The following is a 27,509-nucleotide window of genomic DNA, read 5'->3' as shown; positions in this document are numbered from 1 at the left end:
AAAACCATGCTAGACGCAGACGCCGTCTGATGGGGATTGAGAAGTATGCCTTGGCATTGATATTCTCTCGCATTGAAGTTGAAGCCCTATTTCGAGGCTCGCTCGGTGGTGGTGATAACAAATCTACCCTCAAGCAAAAAGCGTTGAAGGCAGAAAGTCGGTGTAGAATGCTAAAATGGGCGTTGATGCTTAGTTGTTATGAAATCGAATATCATATTAGAAACGGTGGAAAAGGCACAAACCATGGCGGAGTTCTAGCAAAATTTTCGACCGAGGATCCCAGGGAGAGGAAATGGTCATGGACGGGAGGGAGAATCTAAAATGTGATTCCTTAGATCCTTAGGATATCTTGTAATGGATGGAGAGTATTCATAGATGGGTCAACTACAGATCCCGGAATGGAATTGGCGTTGTTTTGGTGACTCACGAGAACATAAAATTTTGGAGTTGTCAATGAAACCGATTAGCGGGCTTCTAATAATGAGAATAAATGAAGTAGTGATAGTAAGGTTTAGATTTGGCACAAGATCCGGGAGATGCCGAGTTATTGGTGTTCTCGACTCTAACTTGTTATTTTATCGGATGAATGGGGGGCAAAGGTTGGTTACTAAGGAGTTCCGTGATTAAAGGCCAAGATTCAAGAAGACAAAGCCTTCTAAAGCTGGGCCAAAAGCTGAAAAGTCGACGCGGGCGTAAAACAGCACACAAAGTCAGCAGAACTTCCGAAGGCCATATCTTTGACTCGTGACTCGAATGGGGCCTACCTTATGTCAAAACAACCAGCTCGAAAGAGCTTTCCAATGGTCTAAGCATTGACCCAATTAGAGGTACAAAAGTGGACGAAAAGTCTATTGAAATCAACTGCAGCTGAAGAGGCCTTTTTGGACTGAAAGAATTGGGTTTTGGGCCTGATTCTCTGGCCCAAAACATGGCTCCAAGCCCATGCACGATTTTTGGATCTGAATGTATAAAAACCAAAGCTTCACTCTTTGTTAATGGTAGACAGGGGTAGAGAATTAGGTTAGAAAATAAAAGTAGCTTAGAATAGAAAGTAGCCATTAGAATAGGTTCTAGATCTAGATTTAATTCTTTATGTTAAGTTTAGTTTCCAATCCAATTCTTGTTTTAGATTAAACTCTAGAATCATTATTCTTAATTAGATTGATTAATAAAATAGCAATTTTGTTAATTTCGATTCTTGTCATTTACATTTGTGTTAGATCTGATTTCATTTATTACTTGTTATTCAATTCTTAGTTATTAATTAGATTTTAATTATTGTTTAATTTAGATTAGTAAATTTCAATTCTTTATATTATGTTTAGTTTTAATTTAATCGGAAATGATTCCTGGCTAAACCTCCATTAGAGGGTGTTGAGAAGCCTTGATGAAAGCTTGATTCCGATTATCGTAGAGTCGTCACAATTTCCTTTCCACTCTAGAAGCGATTAGTTCACCATGAGAATGGGTTTAATCGTTCACATGCTAGTTATGAATTGGTAGGAATGTCATGTGTAATTGGGGATTAGGAATAACCATATTGTTCTGCTTATTCAATTCGGATTACTAACGATTCGCCGTTAGTAGGATTAAGTCGAAGTTAAGGTGGAATCAATCCTCTAACTCCTTATCATAGAATCAACGTAGCATTCCCATAGTTGTTCGATAGTCGACTAGTTGCATCTTGTGGGTAGTTGCATCGTAGTTCAGTTGCCACTTCAGTAAATCTCATTAGACTTAAGAGTTAAGAGTAACTTATACATAGAGAACATGAACATTAAGGAAGGACTAGGAGTGGAACGAACTTCCTACTCCACTATATCTCATAGGATTGAGAGTAGAATCTTTTGATAAACATATATAGCATTATTAGATTAGTTGTAGTTTACTTTACGTTTTGAGTTTTATCGTTCATTTCGTAGGTAAACTATATTTCATTTTATGTTTTATCAGGGAGTGGGACAGGTGGAGAGCTGAGGAGCGCGAGATGGAGAGGAGATGAACGAACCTGATGAAAAGAGAAGTTAGGAAAAAAGAGACAATATATAAAGAATAGAGGGTGAAAAAGAGGGAGGAGGAGAGAGAAGTAAATCCATTAGGTTGTAATATTTTGAGTATACATTTTGGTGCCGTCTGTGGGGAGAGCGAAATAAAATGGCCACCATAACAAAAAAGGGAGTAGGAAGACCTAGGAAAGAGACTGTCCGAGAGGTAGTAGAGGAGGTTGTGAGCGAAGAAAGAAAGGTGGGTAGAGAGGAAGAGATATTTGATGTGGCGGCAGACGCCACCAGACTTATGCAAGAAGAAATAGTTAGGTTGAGGAACGAGAACGCCGAGTTGAGAAAGGAAAGAGAAACCGCATAGGAGGACATGGAACATGGGGATCATCGAGGCAGTGAGATGGAAGGGGAAAATGAGGAATACCAGCCCCGGGGAGTAGATCCAATAGAGGGCATCACGCTGGAGGTAGTACAGGCAATGATTAAGAAAGATAGAGAAGTGAACCGTGCGGCTGAAAAAGTGAACTAAAGTGCCGCTCAAAAGGAAGTTGCTAACCTCAATAAGAATCCACTAGCGGATTCGATCTGGAATTCGGAGGTGCCTAAGAGATTCAGTCAACCAAGATTTGAAAGATATGATGGGAAGCGGCTTAATCTAACCGATCATTTGCATCACTTTAGACAACAGATGCCATTGTGGTGAAAGTAAGTATGATGGATCGCTACCGCATGATGTTCCCTGCCCAGCTTTAAAGGGGAGCCTCGGATTGGTATTACCGCTTATCTTCGCGAGCATCGTGAGATTTGAAGAAGAAGAGCTAAAGCGGCGCTTCGTGGACCATTTCATCCACCGTAAAAGGAGGGTAGTGGATATCGCAGCCTTGTTCAACATCAAACAGAGGTCAGCGGAATCGTTAAGGGAATTTCTGTGATCTGGATGAACATACAGCGGTCATTGCCTTTCAGCACGGCTTGAGGCAGGGGACTAGAGTCCACGAGTCGGTGTCCAAAATAGAAATCACCACTCGCGACGCCTGTACTCCAAAGGTAGAAAAATATATTCGGCAACGAAGACATAATGCAAAAAGAAATGCGAGGGAACAAAAGAGATCTGGGAAGGCAGTGCAGGCGGTCGATAAGGATGGTCGAAGAGATAGGGGCAAGAGAGAAGAGAGAGAAGGGGGATCCTACAAAGGGGAAAATCGTGGACCCGAAAGAGCTGGAGATCGAAACAGGTTAGAAATTCGAGAAAAAAAGCCATACCGTGAGATAGAACAGACACCTCTTAACAGGCCATTAGAGGAAATCTTGCCACTCATTAAGGGGTTGCAACATTATGATGGGCGGAATACACCTGGAGAGATAGAGGGGAAACCTTTCTGTGCCTATCATCAGATTAGGAACCATGCCACTAACGAGTGCTATGCTTTGAAGTGGCTAGTGGAAAGAATGATTGAGAAGGGGATGCTCAGAGAATTTGTTGCGAAGGTTCGTCATGCGGAGAGAGTGCAGGCTCCTGCTAGGATCTTGGGAACAATAAATGTCATTTACAGTGGAAAGACACTAGGAAGAAATGCCCACCGAGACAAGATAAGAAAGATAGCGAGCTTACAGTAGGTAAATGAGGTGGCAAGCACGCCGCGTTTAGTGTTGGGAATTGCGATGGGCGAAGGAAACATAATGTTCACACTGAAAGACTTGGAATTAGTGATTTCGCCGTATGAGGATGCTTTGGTGATTACCATAGCAATGGGTAATTATCTAGTAAAGCGGGTGTTGATAGACTGTGGAAGTTCGGTAGATCTGTTATTTAAAGGGGCCATGGAAGAGATGAACATAGATAGAGATCAGTTAAAGATTCATCAGACCAATTTGTATGGCTTCAATGGTAGCATGACAGAGCCTATGGGGGAGTTAACATTACTAATAACAACAGGTCCGACGACGGTATTCACCAGGTTTATGGTGGTAGATACTGGGTCCCAATATAATGCCATTCTAGGGAGAAGATGGATTCATAAAATGAAGGCCATTATGTCGACCTATTATTAGATGATCCGCTTCCCCATGAAGGGGGGGATGTACGAAATAAGGGGGGATCAAGTGGCCACGCAGAATATACATTAGGTGACGGTAAAAAATATGGTCCGCGGAACAGGAGGGGAAAAATTGACATGTGAGAAAGGAGAAGCATAGCAATTACAGGAGGCGGACTCGACTGAAGGATACGAGCCTCCTTAGGGATCGAAAACTCTGGATGAGATTGAGATCGTGAACCTGGGGGTGGGAGAGGAAGGGAAGTTTACTTCGGTCGGGTCGGACTTGCCAGAGGAAAGGAAAATCAAGTTGGTTCAATTATTGACAGAGAATGTTGATATATTTGCATGGGCGATTGAAGATATCACAGGGGTAGATCTAGAGTTTGCTTGTCATCACTTGCATATGAAGGAAGATGCGAAGCCTATAAGACAAAAGATGAGAAGCGTAAGACCCAAATACGCGGAGGGGATTCGCGAGGAGGTTATACGGCTTAAGGGCGTGGGGATAATCATTGATGTCGAATGTATGGAATGGTTATCCAACGTTGTCGCTGTTCCAAAAAAGAATGGCAAGGTCAGAATGTGTGTTGACTTTACGGACGTGAATAAAGAGTGCCCAAAAGACTGTTATCCTATGCCGCGAGTGGATGAGTTAGTGGATAGAACTGCTGGTTTCAAGGTGTTTTCTTTCATGGATGCGTCCATGGGATATAACCAGGTTGCGATGTTCGGCCCAGATCAGGAGAAGACAACCTTCGTGATGGAAGGAGGTACTTACTGTTATACAAGAATACCTTTTGGTTTGAAGAATGCGGGGGCTACACTTCAGCGGTTGGGGGAAAAAATGTTTGAAGACAAGATTAGGAAGGGCATGGAAATATATATTGATGATATGGTGGAAAAAGCATGTCAGAGGAGGAACATTTGAAGGGTCTCCAAGAAACTTTTCACACACTCCGGAGGCATAGGCTGAAACTCAACCCGAGAAATGCACATTCGGGGTAAATTCAGGAAAGTTCTTGGGTTACATAGTCACGTACCGTGGAATAGAGGCAAATCCTGAGTAGATTAGATCACTGGTTGAGATGCCGTCCCCTCAGAATGTGAAAGAGGTGATTTATATCTAAATCATCAGACAAATGCATACCGTTGTATCGGTTGCTAAGGAAAACCCCAGATTTTCGATGGACCACTGAGTGTGAAGAAGCCTTTCAGGAGTTGAAGGTTTATTTAGGACAAACACCTTTGCTATCGCGACCGGAGCAAGGAGAGAAATTGTATCTTTATTTGGGGGTTTCAGAGTACGCGATAAGCTCAGTCCTGGTGCGTGTTGCAGAAAAAGTAGAGAAGGCAGTTTACTTCCAAAGTAAAACCATGCTAGACGCAGAGACGCGATACAGTAGAATTGAGAAGTATGCCTTGGCATTGATATTCTCTGCATTGAAGTTGAAGCCCTATTTCGAGGCTCACTCAGTGGTGGTGATAACAAATCTACCCCTCAAGCAAGCGTTGAAGGCAGAAAAGTCAGGTAGAATGCTAAAATGGGCAGTGATGCTTAGTTGTTATGAAATCCAATATCATATTAGAACGGCGGAAAAGGCACAAGCCATGGCGGAGTTCCTAGCAAAATTTTCGGCCGAGGATCCCACTTGGGGAGAGGAAATGGTCATGGACCAGGAGGGAGAATCTAAATGTGATTCCTTAGATCCTTAGGATATGCGCAATGGATGGAGAGTATTCATAGATGGGTCAACTACAGATCCCGGGAATGGAATTGGCGTTGTTTTGGTGACTCCTGAGAACATAAGGCTGGAGTTGTCAATGAAACTGGGATTCGCGGCTTCTAATAATGAGTCTGAATATGAAGTAGTGATAGTAGGTTTAGATTTGGCACAAGATCTGGGAGTAAGCGAGTTATTGGTGTTCTCTGACTCTAACTTGGTTATTTGTCAGATGAATGGGGGGGTTTGTGGTGCGTTGCCCAAGGATGGCGCAATATCTAGAGGTTTTACAACGAAAAGCCAGCAAGTTCAAAAAGATTTAGTTTCGCCCATTTGGGCTGCGATGAAAACAGACATGTTGATGCTTTAGTATATGTGGCTGCTGTACTTCCAGGAACAGAGGGTCGTTCTATTGAAGTAAGGGTGTTGAGAAGGCCAAGTACATCAGAAGAGGAGGGTGTATGGCTCACCATTGAGAGGGAGGCAGGTTGAATGATGCCTATAAAAACTTTTCTGATGGGAGTAGAGATAGAAAATAAAAAGGAGAGACGAAGGATGGAGCAAGTAAGTCAGAGATACGTTCTGTTAGATGGGGATTTGTATAGGAAGAGTTTTAGCGGGCCACTATTGAGATGCATAGGGCCACAACAGGTGCAAGAAGTCTTAGTCGAGGTACATGAAGGTGATTGTGGAAGTCACTCAGCTGGACGAACAACAACCCACATATTGATATCTCAGGGGTATTTTTGGCCCCATATGAAGAGGGATGCGACAGAGTATGCAACAACTTGTGAGAAATGCCAGAGGTTTGCACAACTCATACATTCCCCAGCTGAGCCGCTGCATAATGTGTTTAGTCCGTGGCCATTCACCATGTGGGCACTGGATATAGTGGGGCCCTTGCCCATGGCAAGCGGCAAAAGAAGATTTATGCTAGCAGCCACTAATTATTTCACTAGGTGGGTGGAGGGAGTGGCACTACAGCAAGTCAAAGAAGAGAATGTGAAGAAGTTCCTTTGGGAGAATGATAAGAGCCCAAAACTGTAGTTTTAACCCTGTAACAGTCATACTTTTAGACCAATTATATGAGTAATAATTAAGAGTTAACACTGATTACGTGTTTTTATGCATTTCAAGTTTCAAAGTCCATTATATGCATAAATGTGCCACTTTAGCGAGATAAAGGAGCAAAGGTCGGTTACTAAGGAGTTCCGTGATTAAAGGCCAAGATTCAAGAAGACAAAGCCTTCCTAAGCCCGGTCAAAAGCTGAAAAGTCGACACGGGCAGAAACAGCACACAAGTCAACAGAACTTCCGAAGGCCGTATTTTTGGACTCAGACCTTGGAATGGGGCCTATCTTATGTCAAAACGACCGACTCGGAAAGAGCTTTCCAATGGTCCAAGCCTTGACCCAATCAGAGGAGCAGAAGTGGACGAAAAGTCTGTTGAAGCCAACTGCAGCTGAAGAGGCCTTTTTGGAATGAAAGAATTGGGTTTTGGGCCTGATTCTCTGGCCCAAAACATGGCTCCAAGCCCATGCACGATTTTTGGATCTGAAAGTATAAAAACCAAAGCTTAGCTCTTTGTTAATGGTAGCTAGTTAGACCTAAAACAATATAGATAATTCTAGATCTAGTTTCCAAAGATTTTAATTAAGTTTTAGTTCCATTTTCAATTTTTGTTTTAGATTAAGTCTTTGAATCATTGTTCTTGATTGATTAGATAAATAAAATAGTTATTTTGTTAATTTCGATTTTTGTCATCTCAATTTATAGATCTAGTTTTAATTTTGTTGATTATCATTTCATAGTTTAAGTAGATTGAAACATTGTTAGTTAATTTAGTTAAGTTAGAATTTTAATATGATGTGTAGTTATAATTCAATGGGAAATGATGGGTTGATGACTCAAGGCTAAAACCTCCATTAGAGGGGTTAATGAAGCCTTGATTTAAAACTTAGTGGTACAAAGTGTAGAAGCATTGTAGAATCTATTCCAATCTAGAAGGTCGTGGATTCGCCATGAGAATGGGTGGATGACCTCACATGCTAGTTAGTATTCGGTAGAAATGCCATGAACACTAGGGATTAGAACTCAATTTTGCCGTAAGAACGTAAGAATCGAGATACAAGAATCTATACTAGGTTATTACGTTGGATTCGAGGTGGATTCAATTCCCTCTAATCCTTTATCTAGATTAAAAACAATCATATTTCCATAGCATTCGTAGTTAAATTCAACATAATATATTCCATATAGGTATCGTAGTATAACACCCTTCATAAAGCTCTCATTAGACTTAAGAACGACTAATTAGATTAGAAAACATTCCATGCTAGAGCACTAGGAGTGGAACAAATTTGTGACTCCACTCTATTTCAATAGATTCGAGAGTAGAAAACAAATATCTTTGATAAATATAGACCCGTAAATAGTTTGTAGTTTTACTTTTGTATAGAGTTTCATCGCTTTATTTCGTAGGTAAAACTATTCAATTTTACGTTTATCAAGTGGCGCCGCTGCCATCTTAGTTGCACTTTAGCATTGTTTTCATAGTAGAATTAGTAATTTTTAAGTCCCATTAAACCCACCCACCCTTGTTTGATTCATACTATGGTTATCCGTTTCAGCGTCGAAAAATTCCATGACAAAATTACACTAAAGAATCAAAGGCTTATAAGGAGAGCGCACTGCGCTCTATAGTTCGAACACGAGGGCTTACTTCGCCCTCATACCGAATGACGACCCCTAAGTTATTGGACCCACGAGCGACCAACCGCTTAAGTCATCGAACAAGGAGCGCGACGGCGCCTCTATCGAAAGCACACCAAGCGCTCTAAGCCAAAAATCCCGGATTTCAACAGTTTGTTTCAAACTTCGATTTTTAAGTTTTTCAGTGTTCTAACTTGTTATTTACATCGAACACGCGTAAACAAGACACTATTCATAAGCGGAAGCAAGGACGCTTATCGTATTCCTTTCTTCCATACCTCGTGATCTCCAATTAGAGGTTCATACTAATATATCAAGATTGTTTGGATTGTTTTCGTGTTTAGACTTAGACTTGCATGAGATTAAGGTCCGGGTGGGAGAAAAACACCAAATGTAATTAATGGCCAATGTCAACAAACAAATCTATCGAAAGTATACCAATCACTACACCTCTAACTACTATCCCACCAACCACACCGACATAATGGTGAAGAAAAGAGACTCCTCCTCTCTCCGACTTTTACAAAGCCTTGGCGATAGCCCTAAATCTTGCATCGTTCTAGAAGACCCGATGGGGATTTTCGAATTCCCCAAACATATTTAATTGTTACCCGTTTTCCATGGTTTAGGCCATGAAAAACCTTACCAACACACGCGTAGGGATTGAACAAGTCCTTACAACATTCCATCATCCTACGGTTGGTGCGGAACAAATTAAACCGAGGGTATTTCCTTCACCTTAGCCAATAAGGCAGTCGTCTTGGTTAACCTGGCCTTTAACTCTCATGGACTCGTGGGCTAAACTTGTTGTTTGTTTATGGAACATTTTACCCACCCCCTAAAGACGGATGAGATGCTTTCCAAGATTCATTTTTTTCGACAAAATCCTCATGAATCGTTTTTCGAGGCTTGGAATCGCGTTTCACCGATCCGCTTATTGAGTGTCCACACCATTAACCTAGCAAAAGACACGTTAGTTCGCCTTTTTCAAAGGACTTCAACATCACCATAAAGAAGTCCTTGACATAATGAATGGGGTAGTTTCCTAAGTAAAGGAGCCCCTGAGGCTTACAAATTTTAGAAGATCAAACTAAATGTAATAACAATTGGGGGGGAGGACGATATCCCCCGCCAGCTTAGTTCTTCTTCAACAGCGGTTAAAGGCCGGTATGTTTGAGATGAAACCCGATCTAGAACTAAAAAGTTTAATCGAATCTCTAACTAAAAAGGGTTTTTATTTTATTTTATTTTTTTTGAAATAACTAGGGGTCAGCCCCCAAACTTTATTAACTTCATTTTCTCAAGTACATAGTGCCTTCCTCATCCCTCGTGGATCGGTACATGCATTTTTGATCCATCGGGGAATAAAAAGCACCAATCCATTACACTTTCGTCTCTATTTAATTTCGATAAGTAGTCACTACTTGGTTACCTTCCCTCAAGACATGGACAAAGGATACTATGTCGAACTTTGAGCTCATTTGTTTGAATGTGGCTACTGTGTTCCTACAAGCACTACCACCGTGATTGGCTTACCTTGCTTTGTTAATATCTGTACCCCTGATAGAGTCCGATTGCACTTTAATTCGTGTTATCCTCACTGCTCCAAGCACATTCCAGCCCCTTTAGAACAGCTAGTAGTTCCCCGATAGATCACCGATTTCTTCTTAGAACCGCCATATATCGCTGTAGCACTTCCCCATCTCTATCCCTCAATACACCTCCATAACCTACCATCCCTCTTGTACCCGACCCATCTCGTGGTTTAGAGCCCTTTGTCCTCACCCCCGGTCTCTCCCATTTGACCCATCTTTCCTCCTTTTGTTTCACTTGGACCCTAATACCCAACCTCTCCAACATCACTTTGGATCCCACGCCCTCTGTATAGCTTCTAGCGTCTTCCCCATGTATATCTTCATGCTATTTATGACCTTGTGGCTTACCTCATCAGCTGCCTTGGATCGATTCCTCTTTAGCCTCCAATTTATTTTCGGTCCATATAGCTTGCATCTTTGCTGCACAAGTAAAGGCTCGAATCACTTCCAACACCATGTTATTCTTCCTACTTAGTCTCATTAGGTAGTACCATTCCTCATGTGATGCTCTTATCTGCACTGGTAAACCCATCGCCTTCTTGAACTTTTCCTGCACTATCTTGAATATGAGCAATCAAAACAAGATGAGCTGAACTCTCTCCCCTGGTTACCACACAAACAACACTTTGTATTTCTTATTACCTTCTTCGCCACCCGATTTCGTCAGGTTGGGAGAGTTCCGAGAACAGTTGCCAAAAACAGTGAAGGAATGCTTTGGTACCGAAAGTACTTCCCCGGACTATCTTGAACCATTTGACTTTACTCCTCATATTCTTTAGTATCGAAAGTACTGATGTCAGAGAAAATACTCCCCGAAGCTGTTAGGGCGTCCATATGACGATCCTCCATGATGTAGGAGTTGATCTCCGTGATCCATGATCCATTTCTTAATTTCGTGACTCTCGTAGATCAAGTAATTACTCTCGCCCAACCACCATTAGCTATCACTTTCGACACCATCAAGTCTTCTCCGGGATTTCATTTGCTAGCAATGCTTTGGCGACTATTTAGGAACAGTGGCCTGAACACCATGGGTCATGCCGTAAGCCGGTACTCTTTCCATTCGCACATCAGTATCTCGATGTACTTCCATGAGATCTCTCTATGTTTCAAGATGCCCCTCCACACCCATGAAGGTCCCGGTGCTTTCATGGTCAAAAATGTCTCTCGCTTGATGTGGTGTTGCCAAGACCATTTTACCCACAGACATCCGATTTACGTGCCGGTTTAAAACCAAACCACAAGATGCACCTTTATTCCACACTCTAGGATCAACTGGACCTATCCCTCCTTGTTCTTTATCTAGTCCGAGAGTCGCACTACTTCGCGTGATGCATCTTTTTTCCATGCTTGGCCTTGCCCATATAAACCTGTTACAAATCTTTGCCACCTTTTCTATCACCGCCTCTTGAGCACAAAAAATTTGGGCCCAATAGGTTTGAAAGGAGGCTAGCATCGATTTTACCAATTGCACTCGTCCCGCTCGGTTGAGTTCCTTATTCTTCTAGTTTGATATTCTAGCCACAATCTTCTCTATTAGCGGCAAGCATTCTCTTACACCGAGTCTCGTCGCAGTGAGGGGGAGGCCTAGGTAGGTAGCGGTGTGGTGCAACCACCGAGATGTTCGTGAATCGGCCGCCAACTCAAGCCCTTCTGCTTCATTCATGCTACCTGGGAGTAGTGTAGTCTTTTCTTTGCTGAAATGGAGCCCTGTTGCATCAGAGAAGATTTCCAGAGTATCCCTTATTGCCTTCAGAGATTCAATGTTACCTTTGTAGAATATTAGAACATCGTCCGCAAAACAGAGGTGTGATATTTTTAGCTTCCTACACTTCGAATGAGCACTGAGTCTGTTCATCTGCAAGTCTTGTTGAAGAAGAGTACTCAGAATTTCCATAACCAATACAAACAAATACGGCGTAGATCGGGTCCCCTACCGCAAAACCTCTTCTTCCTTCAAAATAACCTTCCTCCGCATCCCATTCACCATAACTGAAAATGTAGGTGGTATAGCACATTTTAGCCCATTCTATGAACAACCCAGAAACTTGAATCGTCCCCAAGATGGCTTCAAGGGCCTACCATGAGACAGAGTCATCGCCTTTTGATATCAAGTTTGATTGCACACCCTTCTTACGCTTTTGTTTTGTCGAATACCCCCCAAAGAACTCATGAGCTAGCAGCAGATTGTCTTGTATCGACCTCCCGGTATGAAGGCTGATTGGGCATTCGAGATAATCCCCCGATATACACTTCTTCATCCTATTGGTTATGACTTTCGACACACATTTATACAATGTGTTACAGCAAGCTATTGGACGAAACGAGCCAACAGAGTCTCCGTGATCTTTCATCTTCAAGATGAGATGGAGAAAGGTGGCATTAATGCCTCCGTGAATTTTCCGTGTTTGAATATATATTGGATAGATCGATAAACTCTCTCCAATCACATCCCAGCTCTTTTTGAAGAAACAGGGCATTAAATCCGTCCGTCCAGGGATTTATTGTCCTCCATACCAAACAAAGCTTCCTTTATCTCGCTCCCACAAATAGGGCCAATAAGAAAATCACTTGTGGCCTGATCGATCTCTTTTACTGTGAGGGTATTGAGAAACCCAGGGTCACAGTAAGCTTCCGAGGGCACTCCCAGCAGCTCCATATAGTACTGTAGAAACGCCTTTGCTACATGGTCCCTCCCTTCTCTTTTTATACCTTGTGCATCTGTAATTACCCCCACTGAATTTCAGGTTTTTTTTTCCTTTATCGAATTGAAAAAGTATGCTTTACTTTTTGTCCCCTCAAGCACAACCATTCAATATTCGTTTTGTGAAATATATCCGCTTCCTCCATTTTTATCAAGCTACATAGCTTATCTCTTAGCTCGTACTCATGAGCACTCAGGGCACAGTCCACCGGATTCTTATGTAGCATGTCTTGCACTTCCTGTAGTTGCATTCTTGCTTCTTCGACCCTCCTTTGAATGTCACTGCTTAAGGATCTTGCCCACCCTTTCAAACTAGCCTTTAGGCATTTCAATTTACTAGTCAACATGAAAGGTGGGCTACCATGATCTGGTATTTCCCAACACTCCTTTAGCGACGCCGGAAATCATTGTGTAGCATCCAAAAATTGAAAACCTGAATGGGGATGGTTTCTTTTACGGGTAGAACGACATAACCAACGGGCGGTGATCCGATAGCCCCCGGTTAAAACTTCCACTCTTGTGGCAACGGTCCGAGCTGCCCCCAAGCATTGACTACACATCTATCCAACCGACCACTTTCTCATGCTTTCGACCTCCACTATTCCAAGTGTAGTAACACCCCGACACATTATGCTCAAAAGCCCTACTACATTCAAACAACTTAACTTAACGGCCACGTTTGCCTCGGATGTACAGCTCTATCCCCGATTCTTTCTTAGGAGAATAACACATTATTGAAGTCTCCCATGACACACCAAGGCCCATGAATACCTACACTTAAGGCCTTTATCTCCTCCCACAAAATCAGCCTATCTTTACGCTTATTACCGCGATACACAAAGTTACCAAAAGTCGACGCCTTTGCTGCAAAATTGTAACCTTACAGTGCACAAATTGACCCCCTTCCACCTCCTTCTGAACAGTCAATATACTTGGGTCCCAACCAATCCAGATGCGCCCATATTCATCACTTGTATAGTTATGTTCCAACTGCCATTGCGGACACACTACACTTTTAATTCTCGCCAATTTCTCCATTCGAACCTTGGTTTCCAACACTCCCATACAACTTATATTATTCTCTTTTATAAACTTCCTCAATTGCTTCGCTTTCGTGCAGTCGTTTATTCCCCTAACATTCCAGCTACAAAGTCTAATCATTTACGGCCTTTTTTTTTTCCACTCCCTTTGTTCTTCCCCCTACCTCTCTTCCCTGACTCAGGCTGCTTTTTCTGCTCTTCTCTTTGCTTCTGAGCTCTTGTTTGCACCGCTGATCCTCTCCACTTCTTCTATTTCTTGTCTAGTCGGTACCACCTTGTCCCCGAACAACTCTGGCTCTGCATCAGATATATCATCCTCTTCCAGGTCTGCCAGTTCCTCGAAAATATTTCTCTCTGCACAGAATACGTTAACTTCCGGGTGTATGCCTCTCATGTGCTGTATAGGCGTGTGTATAGCTCCTCGGCTCAGAGCCTCAGAAGATTGTTCTCCAAAACAGCTCTCAACACATCCTGGAGTCACTACATTTATGGTACTGAGTGATACAATCTGATTCTGGGCCTGCTGGCCAGTGTCCTCCATGCTACCCAGTGTTATCTCACCACTGCGTACACATTCCCAAATCCCCACCCCTTGTTCTCGTATCTATAATCACTGGCGCCGCCTTCCTCTGCGTCCTTCACTATCATCACCTTGAACATTTTCAGATTCATTCCCCGTTTGACTCACATTTCCTCCCCCTATGCTGTCTGTTGTTATTGTTTATGCCCCATTTCGTTGCATTGCCCTTTTACGCCATACCCTAGTCGTTTTACATTACACTACTTCCTCGCAAGATGTCCAAACTTATTACAGTTTGTGCAAGACTTCGGCTTCCATGGGTATTCCAATGGTATCTCTACCTCCCTGTTCCCAGCCTTAACAGTTATTACATCTTTGTATTCATAGTTCACTGGGAACTCGATACAGAATCACGCAAAGGATAATCTTTTCCTTTTCGCTGTTGCGTCGTCCATAAACATTGGCGTGCCTCCCACTAAGCTAGCTAGGTATGATAGTCCATCAAATGTCCACATTTCTTTTGGGACATCCATCAGCTTAACCCATAGAGGAATGGACGCTACCTTGTTTTTGTAGTTATCAACCTTAACTGTCCATCGCTTAACTACAAACACTCTACCCGCAATAAAAATCGGTCTTTCATCCAGCACCATTTGACGATCTTCCGAGCTCATAAAACTCATATAAAAGAGTTCCTTGTCTGTGGTAATATCAAAAGACCCTTTCAGTTTCCACTTTTTCTCCAGTATTTCCTTCACAGTCAAAAAGGACATTCTCTTATCCAGGAAATACCCCACTAAATAATCATCCCATTCCTTTATTCCTTGTTCCAGTAAATCTGTTGGGAACTGAGCAACTCCATCAACAAAAATGGGAGAAAACGACTTAAAAGCCACATTTGACTCTGCAGATCCAGTTCGACCAAACAACGAGCTCCAAGAGGTACTACGAATATTCCCATCCCTGTTTGGGTTACTAGGAGAAGCCATACTCTAGTTCCAACCAGTGAAAACTACCAGCCTGAACCAAACAATCCCCAACTACTTCTTTGAACCTCTGCGAACTCAATCTATACTTAGATGAGGATTTTACCTAAACTAAAAAGGTTGAGGCTATTTCTGTGCAACAAAAGCCTACCCCCGTCATGAATGTTAACTCCAACCCATGTAATGTCTGTTTGAGTCCTGAACACCCTGACTCCTATTGTCCTCTCGCCTATGAACAACAACAATTAGAGCAAGATAATGTTTAATCCATTAATAACTATCCTATTCCTAATGCCCCATGGAGACAACATCCCAACTTTAGTTCGCGAAACAATCAACAAGTTTCACCTCTAGGGTCTAATAACCAAAATGTTAGGCAAGCAAACAACTATAATCAAGCTCCACCTAGGCAAGGCCAGGGACTAAGTTAGGGAAATTATAATAATTATAACAACCAAACGCAACCACGACAAGGTTTAGCACAAGGTAAGGGTAATTATAATAGTTATAATACCAAATAGAGGTATCGTTTCGGTTAACAATAGTAACTATCACAACCCACCCATAAATAATCAACGTGAGATAGTTCCAGTTGCACCACCTGTGACTACTACACAATCACATCCGGATCGTATAGACGCCTTTATACAGGTTACCCAACAACTTTTCCAATCAATGACTAAATCAAACCAACAGATCTTACAATCCATAAATCAAGGCATACAACAGTTAGCCCAAGAGAAAGCCCAACCAAAAGGCGTGTTTCCAGGACAAACGATACCAAACCCTAAAACAACTAACACAGCCTTTGAGGTAAACGGTAATCCTAGTACGGAAACAACAATAGTAGGTGACCTAAATGCCATCACCACTCTCCGTTCTGGAAGAGTGGTTGATAACAAAGTAACTATGCCTATAGTTACCCCATCAGTACTCCCTACACCAGATATCGAACTAGATACCGAAGTAGAAACTGAAGAGCCTACCCTTCGTAGAGGTACCCGGTTAAACAACAAACTAAGAAACGAAAGCCAAGGTAACACATTAAGTCAAAAGCCATACGCTAAATATAGAGCTTAAACCACCATTCCCTCGGAAGTTAGCCATGCTAACCGGGGATACAAACTTTGAGGAGATTAGGAACGTTTTCAAGAATCTAACGATAAACCTTCCTTTTCTCGAAGCTATTAAAAGCTCCCTAACCACGCTTAAGTTTCTTAAAAGTTGTGCATTACTAGGCTTAAGACCAACATACCTAAAGACGCCTTTTAACCGAGCAGGTTCCCAACTTTATCCGAAAATAATGGAATCGTTAAGTACAAGGACCCTGGTCGTCCTACTGTAAAATGCACCTTAGGAGATTCCTACACGACGACCGCTTTATTAGACTTGGGGGCGAGTGTTAACTTACTCCCATATTATTTGTATAAGCAAATAGGTCTACAGGAAATGCAACCTACAAAAATAACGTTGCAATTAGCGGGATTAAGGTCAATTAAGTATCCTAAGGGTGTAGTGGAAAACGTGTTTGTTAAGGTTGAGGATTTTTACTATCCCCGCTGATTTTGTTATCCTTGATACAGAAGTCGCCAACGACTCTGTACCGATCATCTTAGGGCGCCCCTTCTTAGCAACTGCCAACGCACTTATAAATTGCCGCGATGGTAAGATGTCCTTATCTTTTGGCCATCTTACAGTTGAGGTAAATGTTTTTAAAATGATGAAACAATTACCAGATTTGTCTATAGATGGGGAGGTTAGCATGATCGAGAGCTTAGCTCAAGATTATTTTAATAACACGTTTCCTGAAAACAATATGTACAAATTCCTTTCTTTTGGAACTTCAGATTTTGTAAATCCTACTTAGAGGAAGTCAACACCATCCTTGAGTCCACACCAATTGTAGACACTTCGGTTGCTCCACATATTGAGTATGAAGACTTGCTACCTAAGCAAGTATTCATTATGCAAAATGAGGACCCCGACGAAACATCTATTGTAAACCCCTTCCCCCAGAGTTAAAATATATTCAACTTGATCCGGATGGTAGTCATCCGGTAATTATATCTTCTCTGTTATCTAAGAATGAAGAGACACGTTTAATCCGGGTGATTAGGGAACATCGGTCTGCGATCGGTTGGTCCCTAGCCGACATTAAGGGAATTGACCTTAATATTTGCACTCATCGTATCCATTTGGAGGATAACGCAAAGACTTCTCGCGAACCTCAAGATCGCGAACCCAGCCATGAAAGAGGTGGTTAGGGAAGAAGTCTTACGACACTCGATCGCGGTATCATATACCTCATTCGATGGCGAATGGGTAAGCCCCATTCATGTAGTTCTTAAGAAATCGAGAGTTACCATGGTGCGTGAGCGGGAAGGGTGACTATGTTGTCACACAAGGTCCTATGAAATGGAGGATCTGTATTGATTCTGAGACGTTTAAATGCTATGACACGAAAGGATCACTTTCCTTACCTTTTATAGATCAAATGCTTTCGAGCGCCTAGCTGGTCATGCTTTTTATTGTTTTTTACGGATGGCTACTCGGGCTATCTTCAGATTATTATTGATATTGATGACCAAGAAAAGACTACCTTCACATGTCCCTTTGAACGTATGCCTATAAACGAATGCCTTTTGGCCTTTGTAATACTCCCCGGTACCTTCCGGTGTATGCTTCATATATTTAGTGACATGGTAGAGAGCTTTTATGGAAGTTTTCATGGATGATTTTTCTATCTATGGAGACTCCTTCACGCAATTGTTTATCTAACCTGTCTAAGGTTTTGACACGGTGAAGAAAAGAGCCTCCTTTTAAAGCTGGGAAAAGTGTCATTTCATGGTGAAAAAGGGCATAGTACTAGGTCACATCATTATCTAGTGATGGCATCGAAGTGGATAAAGCCAAACTAGATAAGATAGCGACCTACCTAAACCACGGATTTGTCCGTGATATTAGAGCCTTTCTAGGCCATGCAGGTTTTATAGGCGGTTTATTAAAGACTTCTCGAAAAATAGCTAGGCATTTAACTAATCTGCTTTTGAAAGATGCAATCTTTGATTTTAATTTTAACAAGACGTTAAGCTTTTGAAACTTTAAAAGGCCTAACCATCTGCACCCATTATCTGCCACCGATTGGTCTAAACCTTTCGAACTCATGTGTGATGCTAGTGACTATCAGGTTAGTAAAGTCTTGGGACAAAAACTAGATAATAAGTCCTTTGTTATTTATTATGCTAGTAAAACCTTAAGGCCCTGTTTGGTAGCATGTATGGGCCAACCTTTGTACATGGGTTAGGGTGCACTATCAAGTTTTTATGTTTGGTTCTTATATTTTGAGCCCAATTCCGTAGGCCGTAGGCAACTAGTTGGTTGGCCCAACCACAAAAGCGTGTATCGATATCACTTGTGGAGCATTTGGATTCCAATCTACAGATTAAGTTATAAAACCCATAAACAAGAAAATATAAAATAAAAAAACCACAGGAAAAAAAAAAAAATGATTTGAAAGAGAAGTGAAGAAACAACCACGCTACCGGCTAGCTCCCACCATTTTTATCCATTGATCTCTCTACCTTAACGCTTTTGATTTTGATTCAAACTATTTCTTCTCTCTCTTACTTTTTATATTTCAAGAACATTGGTAATGGAAGTGTGAGTTTGAACAATATAAAAGGGTTTCAAAATTTAGGAATGTTAGTAAATTGAAAACACAAATTTACCCCCGAAATCCATCACTTTTCTGCGGTTATTGCACGCGTTCTATTCTTTTTTGCTAAAAGTTTGGGCAATTTGTTATGCAAAATGGTTTCTAACTAACTAAGTAACTAGTTTCAGTAGTTTGCAAGACTTTATAGCCTTTGAAAAAAAATATGTATGTGGTTGGCACAAGTCATCGATCTAGCCTTTGGAGTTTGGAAAATGTATATGCTATTGTTTTGTGCGAGTCAATCGATTAGAGCTCCATAGGCTTTTAGGAAAAGGAGTACTCAACTAGAGAGTAATAATTGAAGAGGCTTGAGGGACGATTTACATATTTTGTGGGCTTGTAGGTAATATATTAGTATGACATACTTGGTTAGTTCAATTCCCTCTTATGAGTTACTATGTCCAACTAAAACTATTACCGATGAAGACCGTTTATCAGATTAGTTCAAGGTTCCCATGAACTAAGGTGTAAAGTTCTTCCAAAAGGTGCCCAGTGAACAACTTATTAATCTAGTAGTCTAGTATGCTCTATGTATAAGTGACCATATGCCTTACTTAGGGCGAATGAGGTTGCATCAAGAATCGACTTGTCGAACATGAAGCTAGTGCTGAATTGCTGATTGCTTAATCAATTATATAGTGCTCAAGTTGGAAATATTTGCCAAAGTAAGAGTGTATGGGTGTATAAGAGAGTCGGGGGGACACACTAACTTCTTTATAGATTGTTTTAGTTTGAGCTTTTTGGTAGCACTAGTTAGCTCGTACATTTTTCTTGTAGCATTTTGTTTCATTCTTTTCTAAACAAGATTATTGTGACAAGTTAGCTCATACATTTCATTTGTTTTGTGACAAGTTAGCTAATGATGGCCTATTGCATCCATTTGTTTTGTATAACAAACTTGATGTCTGCTTTTAGCTATAATATTGTATCTGCGGTGATATTTGAAATTCCGTCTAAAATTGAATAGTTAGTCTTTTTCACCAAATCCAACTCTGAATGAAACTTTATTGAGTCCTCTATCTAATGCAGCAAACCACAGTCCTTTTGGATTTGTGAGGAGAGAGTTATGGACTCGAGAACTTAGGCTGTCAGAATTTTCTAACTGCAGAACTCAGGTTGTGTGCACTGGATTGGATCCACGATTTCACATGATTAAGTTGAGATTTAAGTTTTTGATAAAACATGAAAATGTAAGTTTTGAGTGTCTTCTTTCTAATCCAATTGGCCTTATCCCGTTCCGAGGCATGTGGAGATAGTTATGGTGTCTAGAAATTTGGTTGGCAGAAAAATATTCCGTTAGAATACAGTTTCTACGCACTGTATTCGAGGCCCGTTTTTGTATAGTTAGCATAAGAGTTAGATTTTTTGTAAAACATATAAGTCTGTGAGTCTTCTTTTCAACATAAAAGGCCTCATAGCTTTTGGACATATATGGAAAGACATGTGCCATCCGAAGATAGTCGGTCTGATTTCTAGTCCAGAGAAATCATGATTTTTACCGAAGTTTGTGCTATATTTACTTCTAGGATAGGCTGGCATTGAGATTTTGTGTTCAATATGAAAAAATAAGTGTACATATCGTAGTTTCTAAATAATCAAGTCACGTGTCATTTGGATGAATGTAGAGAAAGTTATAGCTTCATCATGTTGTCGTTGTAGGTGCATAGACCTATTTTGGAAAATATTTCTAGTAATAAACTAAAAGTTTCTTAAATCTTTCTAGGGTGTTTTGTATACTATTTGTAACCTAATTTTATTTAATTTGCAATGTAGGTAAATATTATTTGGCAGATGCGGGCTATGCCAATGCACCAAATTTTATTGCTCCATTTCGTGGCACTCGCTATCATCTAAAAGAATTTGGAGTGTTGCATCCTACAAATTACAAAGAGTTATTCAATCTTCATCATTCATCTTGAGGAATACTGTTGAACGTATCATTGGAATTTTGAAAAAGCGGTTTGCTATTTTGGCTCTTCCACCTCCATGTCCGTTTGAAACACAAGTAAAGATAGTAATAGCATGTTGTTCTACACAATCACATATGAAGAGAGAAACTTAATGATGAATTTTTCGATAAGGATCGGAAAGAGCAAAAAGAACTTGAAGGAGACTCTGGAATGAGGAGACAAGATCTAGGAAACCTTAGTAGAAATAGAATACGAGAAATGGCATCAAATTATAGAAAGTCTATTGCCATTGCAATGTGGAATGACTATTGTGACTATTACAATGAAGATTGATGTAATAATTTTGATTTTCCTTTTTAGATTTGTTTCATGTTAAGAATGAAATGATCGATGGTACGTGTTTCTAATTAAATATTTTGTGGAGTGTTTTTTTTTAAAAAAATTTGGGTGAGAATAGGGGCATTTAAGTTATTATTTTCCTTTTGCTTTATAATGTTCTATTATTTTTTCAAGTATGTAACAAGTTATCGGTGTAACAAATATAAAGTGTGAACCAAACAAATGAAAGCACACCAAACTTGTGATTTAAGTAACCGCCAAACAACTTCCAAAGGGTTACTCGCTTTAAGTTGCACATCTACGTAATTAGATCGGCTAAATCAGGTTGGCTACTACTTAATTTTTCTATCGCCAAAACGAGCCTAAACGATGCTCAACGGAATTATTCAACTACGAGAAAAAGAATTCTTAGCTGTCATTTATGCATTAGATAAGTTTCGTCCTTATTTGGTTGGTTCTAAAATGTTAGTTTACCTGCACCATGCAAAGACTTAAGTACCTTCTTACAAAGAAGGATGCTAAGCGAGATTAATCCGATGGATCCTTCTCTGCGCAAGAGTTCACATTAGAAATAAAGGACAAAAGAGGGTCGAAAACGAAGTTGCCGCCACTTATCTAGACTCACAAACGACGATCGAGTGATTCCGAGTCCATACCAGAACTCTTTTTTACGATGAGCATCGATGCTATTTTTCAACACCATGGTATCCGACATTGTAAATTATTTAGCGGCTGATGTTATGCCTTATAATTGGTCAAGAAATGAATGTAAGAAGTTCTTGGCCGAGTTAAGTTATACCTTTTGGGATGAGCCCTATCTTTTTAAGTATTGTGCGGATCGATTATTCGTTGTATTCCCGGTGGGAATATAATGAAGTTCTATCGTTCGCCATGACAAAGAGTGTGGTGGCCATTTTAGTGGGATGAAAACAGCCGCTAAAGTTCTTCAATGTGGTTTTATTAGCCTACCCTTTTTAAGGATGCCCAAGTGCATTGCAGTAAGTGTATTCGTTTTGCCAACAACTTGGGAGAATCACGAAGCGTAATATGATGCCATTAAATCCAATCTTGATAGTAGAAATTTTTGACGTTTGGGGCATTGATTTCATGGGTCATTTCCCTGTTTCCCATGGTTTCATTTATATTCTAGTTGCCGTGGACTACGTGTCTAAATGGATAAAGGCCCTAGCTTGCCGTTGCAATGACCATAAGACCGTTGTATTTTTTATTAAAGAATATATTTTCTGTCGGTTTGGCATTCCTAAAGCCATCATTAGTGATGGTGGAACACATTTTGCAAATGAGAGTTGTTGCATCCCCAAAGTGAAAAAGTATGGAGTTACACACAAAGTAGCAACTCCGTATCATCCACAAACTAGTGGACAAGTAGAAGTTTCTAATAGGAAATCAAAAAAGATTTTAGAAACGACTGTAAACCCCGATAGGAAAGACCGGGTCGGCGTCTATCGGATGCCTTATGGGCGATAGAACTGCTTTCAAAACTCCTATAGGTATGTCTCCCTTTAGACTTGTATTTGGGAAACCATGTCATTTGCCCGTTGAATTAGAGCACCGCGGCTCGTGGGCTATAAAAGTCTTAACTTCAATATTGATGAGGCAGGTGTCAAACGCAAGTTGCAATTGAATGAGCTTGAAGAAAATCAGTAGCGATTCTTACGATCTCGAAAAGGATTATAAAGCTAACATGAAAGCGTGTTCATGATAAGCAAATCTTATAAAGAAAGAGTTTGTAGTCGGTCAAAAGGTCTTGCTTTACAACTCCCGCCTACATATTTTCCCGTGAAAACTAAAACCCGTTGGTCCGCCCTTTTCTCGTTATCAAGTCACACCTTTACGGGCAATCACCTTGCTAAATCCAAATGACAATAGTACCTTTCAAGTTAATGGTCAACGGTTAAAACATTTTCACGAACTTCTGTCCCCTGATGTAGAGGAAGTCATTTTATAGGACCCTGTCTATAAGGATTCACCTTTGTCATTGGTGTACTTCCTTTCACTTCCATATAGTGGTAAGTACACCATTCAGGTAACTGGGCCCTCCCTATGGAGTGTGTGGCTGTAAGTACCGGATCCTAAGTCCACGGTTAACATAATTCATGTTTTCCACTTTTGCATGTTTTCTTGGTTTTTGAGTCATGTTCCTCTATGGGGTGAATTATGTATTTATTGTTTTCATTTTTCTTATAATAAAAAAAAAAAAAAAAAAAAAATAATAATAAAAAAAAAAAAAAAAAAAAAAAAAAAAAAATATATATATATATATATATATATATATATATATATATATATATATATATTCTTAATCATAGGAATGGCAATCCAACAAGTCTTGGGAATCTGACTTTAAACGACCCGCGTTAGAACAAATTTTGTGTTTAAAAATTTGTTTGGGGGTGGGCAATCGGTCTTTCCATTTGGATTGCTCGAACTTTCCATTTGTGTTGCTTAGGCCTATTACTTGTAGTTCAATTGGGTTGACGTAATCTAAACTTAGAATTCCTTCGTCAAGCGATAACTTACGCCCACACACGACTTCGAGGTGTTTTTCCACCCTCTTATACGTCACCCATGGTTGGAATTGAGTGTTTTATGGATCATTGGATTGGAAATTCTCTACCTGATCATTTCCATAACTCATTCGCCAAAATAGGGCCCGAACGGCGGCAAATTGAATTTGAAATTGCGCGAAAATTCGGAAAATTTCGGAATTCAAATTGGGCTTGGGCCCAAACCGCACGCACGACTGTGCGTCTCCTTCCTTCCAAAAAAAACGCACAGTACCTTCCCTTTTCAATCCCGCTGGTTACCAAGTTTAAACAAACCTTGAAAACCAAAATAAAAAAAAAAAAAAGAAAGAGAGAATAACACCTAACTACACCTACACCAAGAAAATCAAATCCACCTAAAACCTTCTCTAAACCATCACCATCACCACCCCAACTCCGAAAAACAGCCACCAATTAAAGTAACCACCGCCACCACCGTCATTTTTAGTATTTTTTTCTTCAAACTCGCCTCCCCCACAGTCTACAAAACCATTAGTTGTCTCAGAAACTTCAATGGCGCTTCTGACGATTAATTTAATTTTGCCGAGCACGCAGCGTTTGTTTTCGACGACTTCTGGCGCCATTTTACGACGCAGAGATGATTAGGAGGCATTGGAACGGACTATGGTACTCGACTGAGGAGTTCTATCACTATGATTTGGTAGAACAGTTTTATAAGAAGCGAGAATTGGAGGGGGATAGGATTTTCATAAAGGTAGCAGGAGCGAGGAGGGAACTAACGAGACAGTTGTTGGCTGAACTGTTAGGAATTACGCTTGAAAGCAACCTGGTAACGACAATTCAGGAATCCCAGTATACTGGAGTTCCTGCTTTGATGAAGGATACTGTCGTGGAGGGTGAATACAATCCGACATCTCATTGCGTCCGCCAATCAACCTTGAGAACCAATCACCTGGCTGTAGCTCAGTGGATTGGTAGGAACGTCCTCGGGAAAGACAAAGTTAGTGATATCGGCTTGCAATGTCTGCACGTTCTCTGGATTTTGTAAACAAATAAGTATAATTTCTGCATCATTGATTTAATGTTTAATGTGATTCGAGGAGTGGGGAAGAGCTTGGCGCCACTTCCCATATTGATCACTAAGATCATGCTCTCCTTTAGAGCTGTCGCAAGATCTGCTCTTATTAAGATCAAATTGCATTCTAATGCAAGTATCTATACGGATTGCATCCAAGAGACTTGGCCGTTGTCCGAAGAAAAATGGTTGAGTCGGACAATGAAAGGGAGGATATGACATGTCCGGATGAAGATGCATTAGATAAATGTAGTTCTAATTTAGAACGATTCAAGTGTTGCAAACCGCCTTTGCCATGCGTTTATGGTATTTATGAAAATATCCGAGATAGACAGATTGGTGTTCAAAAGAAGCAAGTTTAACCGACGACGAGATTTGAAATGCTCGAAGGGGGTTCGGGACAATATCTTGTCTAACATGGAGACTATCCACCCATCAACAAGCCCAAGCCCAAGATGGAAGATGGACTTGAGATGGAAGCACGACGACGCTTGTTTGAATAGGAGATGCTTTAGCCGAGTCCGATGCCACATCATCGCCAAAAGTTAATGGTTCAAGCCAATCTCCATCTCAGGATCCATCTTCATCACATAACTAGGTGTTCACCATCAGTTGTGTTCGTTGTTAATTCATGGTTTTGATTGTTTTATTAGTTGAATTTTAATTAAGTAGTTAAATTTAAATATTAATGTGTTTGTTTTATGTTGTTTGGATTTAAATTTTATTTTTAATATAATTGGTTAATTTCGAGAGTAGTTGCTTGTTTTATCATTAATACCACCTTCCCGACTTGTTTGGGGGTGGTAATATTTATACCGAGCATAATTCGTTATATGATCATCCGCGGTAAAGTAGTGTTGAAGGAAAGGTTGATAATTTGGCCGATATCGGCATATCTATGATTTGTGTGGTGGTAGCATGAAATGTAGGAGAGTTTAAAAGTTACTATTCTAAATCCATTATGAAAGATACCAGGATTTTTAGAAAATCACAAAAATGGTTTGTTTCCGTTTTCGGGTTTGGAATTTTTCTATTTCCGGAAATTGCCTTAACACAATTTGGGAACTTGCCGATTCGTTTTGGTAGCTCAGAACCTATTTAAACTCCCTTCTTTCTACACTAACAAACCACACTACACCCCACCATCATCCCGGACCTTCCACTCCAAGTTTTTCTTTCTTTTTGCTCTAAACTCCGGTTTCAGCACTTACGAGCGCGCCTGCGCCCTCTACATTTTCACAAAATTTTGTCAGAGCGCAACCCGCGCCCTCCTTGAGCGTGACCCGCGCCCAAAACACTGTAATTCTAAAACCCACGAGCGCGACCGCACCCTATGTGAGCGCACCCGCGCCCAGCCTTCTGTTCACGCGGAAAATTCCAATTTTCAGACGGTCATTCCAGGATTTTTGTGGAACTATTCAAAGAGTTGTTGTGATGACATCTCCTATAGTCATACCTGAACAGTCCTTCGAAGATGTGTTGGGCACTGAGACCTATGGACATTGGTTCCGGCCACGGGATCCCGTGAGTTAGGATGGCGTCATCTACTGGTAAGTGATGACGATTCATATTCACCACAGCTTACTGCTTATTTCTACGACCATGTTAAATTCCATTGTAATCAGGATGGAGAACAAGAATTCCCTGTCGTAGTCGAAGACACGACACATCAATTCGATAAAAATGTGGTCGCTTTAGTTTCAGGATTACCAATACCTGATCCTGTTCACACATGGGCATATATGACCGATAATGTTATCTGTATGATTATACATATTTCCATGAGTATTACGGGGGAGGGGTATTTCGAGTAATGGACCAGGGGCAATATAGCATTGCCCTTGGTAGCCTTTCCCTAAACGTAGGCACCACCATGTTATTCATCCTGATGAATATTTTGGGGGAATGATAGTTCATTTCGCAAAACAAGATCGCTGGTGACATTTTCCTCGCTTTAGGCGAGGGACGTCGCCCGATATGACATTCCCGAGTATTAGTCGCTAGTCTTAAGAGAGCCCAAACCATGAGGCGTAAGTATCTTCTTATGCGTGTTAGTAAGCCGCGATCATGCGAAGTTGTTTGTTTGTGATACGTGCACAATTCACAGATTGGAAAAGGGTTGAAGTCATGAGACCCACCAATCGGGTGGTTCGCTTCGTTCGCGAATAATGACTTGGCCGGGATGGCAGGTGCGCGACCCTCATTTGGTTGCCCGTACATCCCATCGACATGATAACACTTAACGGGTTAACATTAGTAGATGATAACTGGCGGCAAGCTTTGGCAAATTACAATGGTGGCGGGGATCGCGAAGGAACCTCGCCTCACTAACGAGGAAGAGGATGCTTAAAGCCGGGAGATAAGGTAAGTTTTTAGTTTTGTTAGTGTCTGCTTATGTCCCAAGCAATTTAATTCGGTTAACCCCATAATGGGTGGAACTCTTATAGAGTTGCGTCAGTTTTTTTTAATTCCCTATATTAGTATGTTCTAACCTTGTTATGCAGATGTGCCAGAATTTCACGCGTTTCCATGGTATTTTTCTACCCTCTTTATTTAAATGCTTTGAGGACAAAGCATGCTTCTTGTTTGGGGGCATATAAAAACACGTGTAATTAAGGCATCTGT

The sequence above is a fragment of the Coptis chinensis genome, chromosome 3 (assembly GCF_015680905.1).
Source record: "Coptis chinensis isolate HL-2020 chromosome 3, ASM1568090v1, whole genome shotgun sequence".
In the NCBI taxonomy this organism is placed as follows: Eukaryota; Viridiplantae; Streptophyta; class Magnoliopsida; order Ranunculales; family Ranunculaceae; genus Coptis; species Coptis chinensis.
This window is presented reverse-complemented; position numbering follows the sequence as displayed.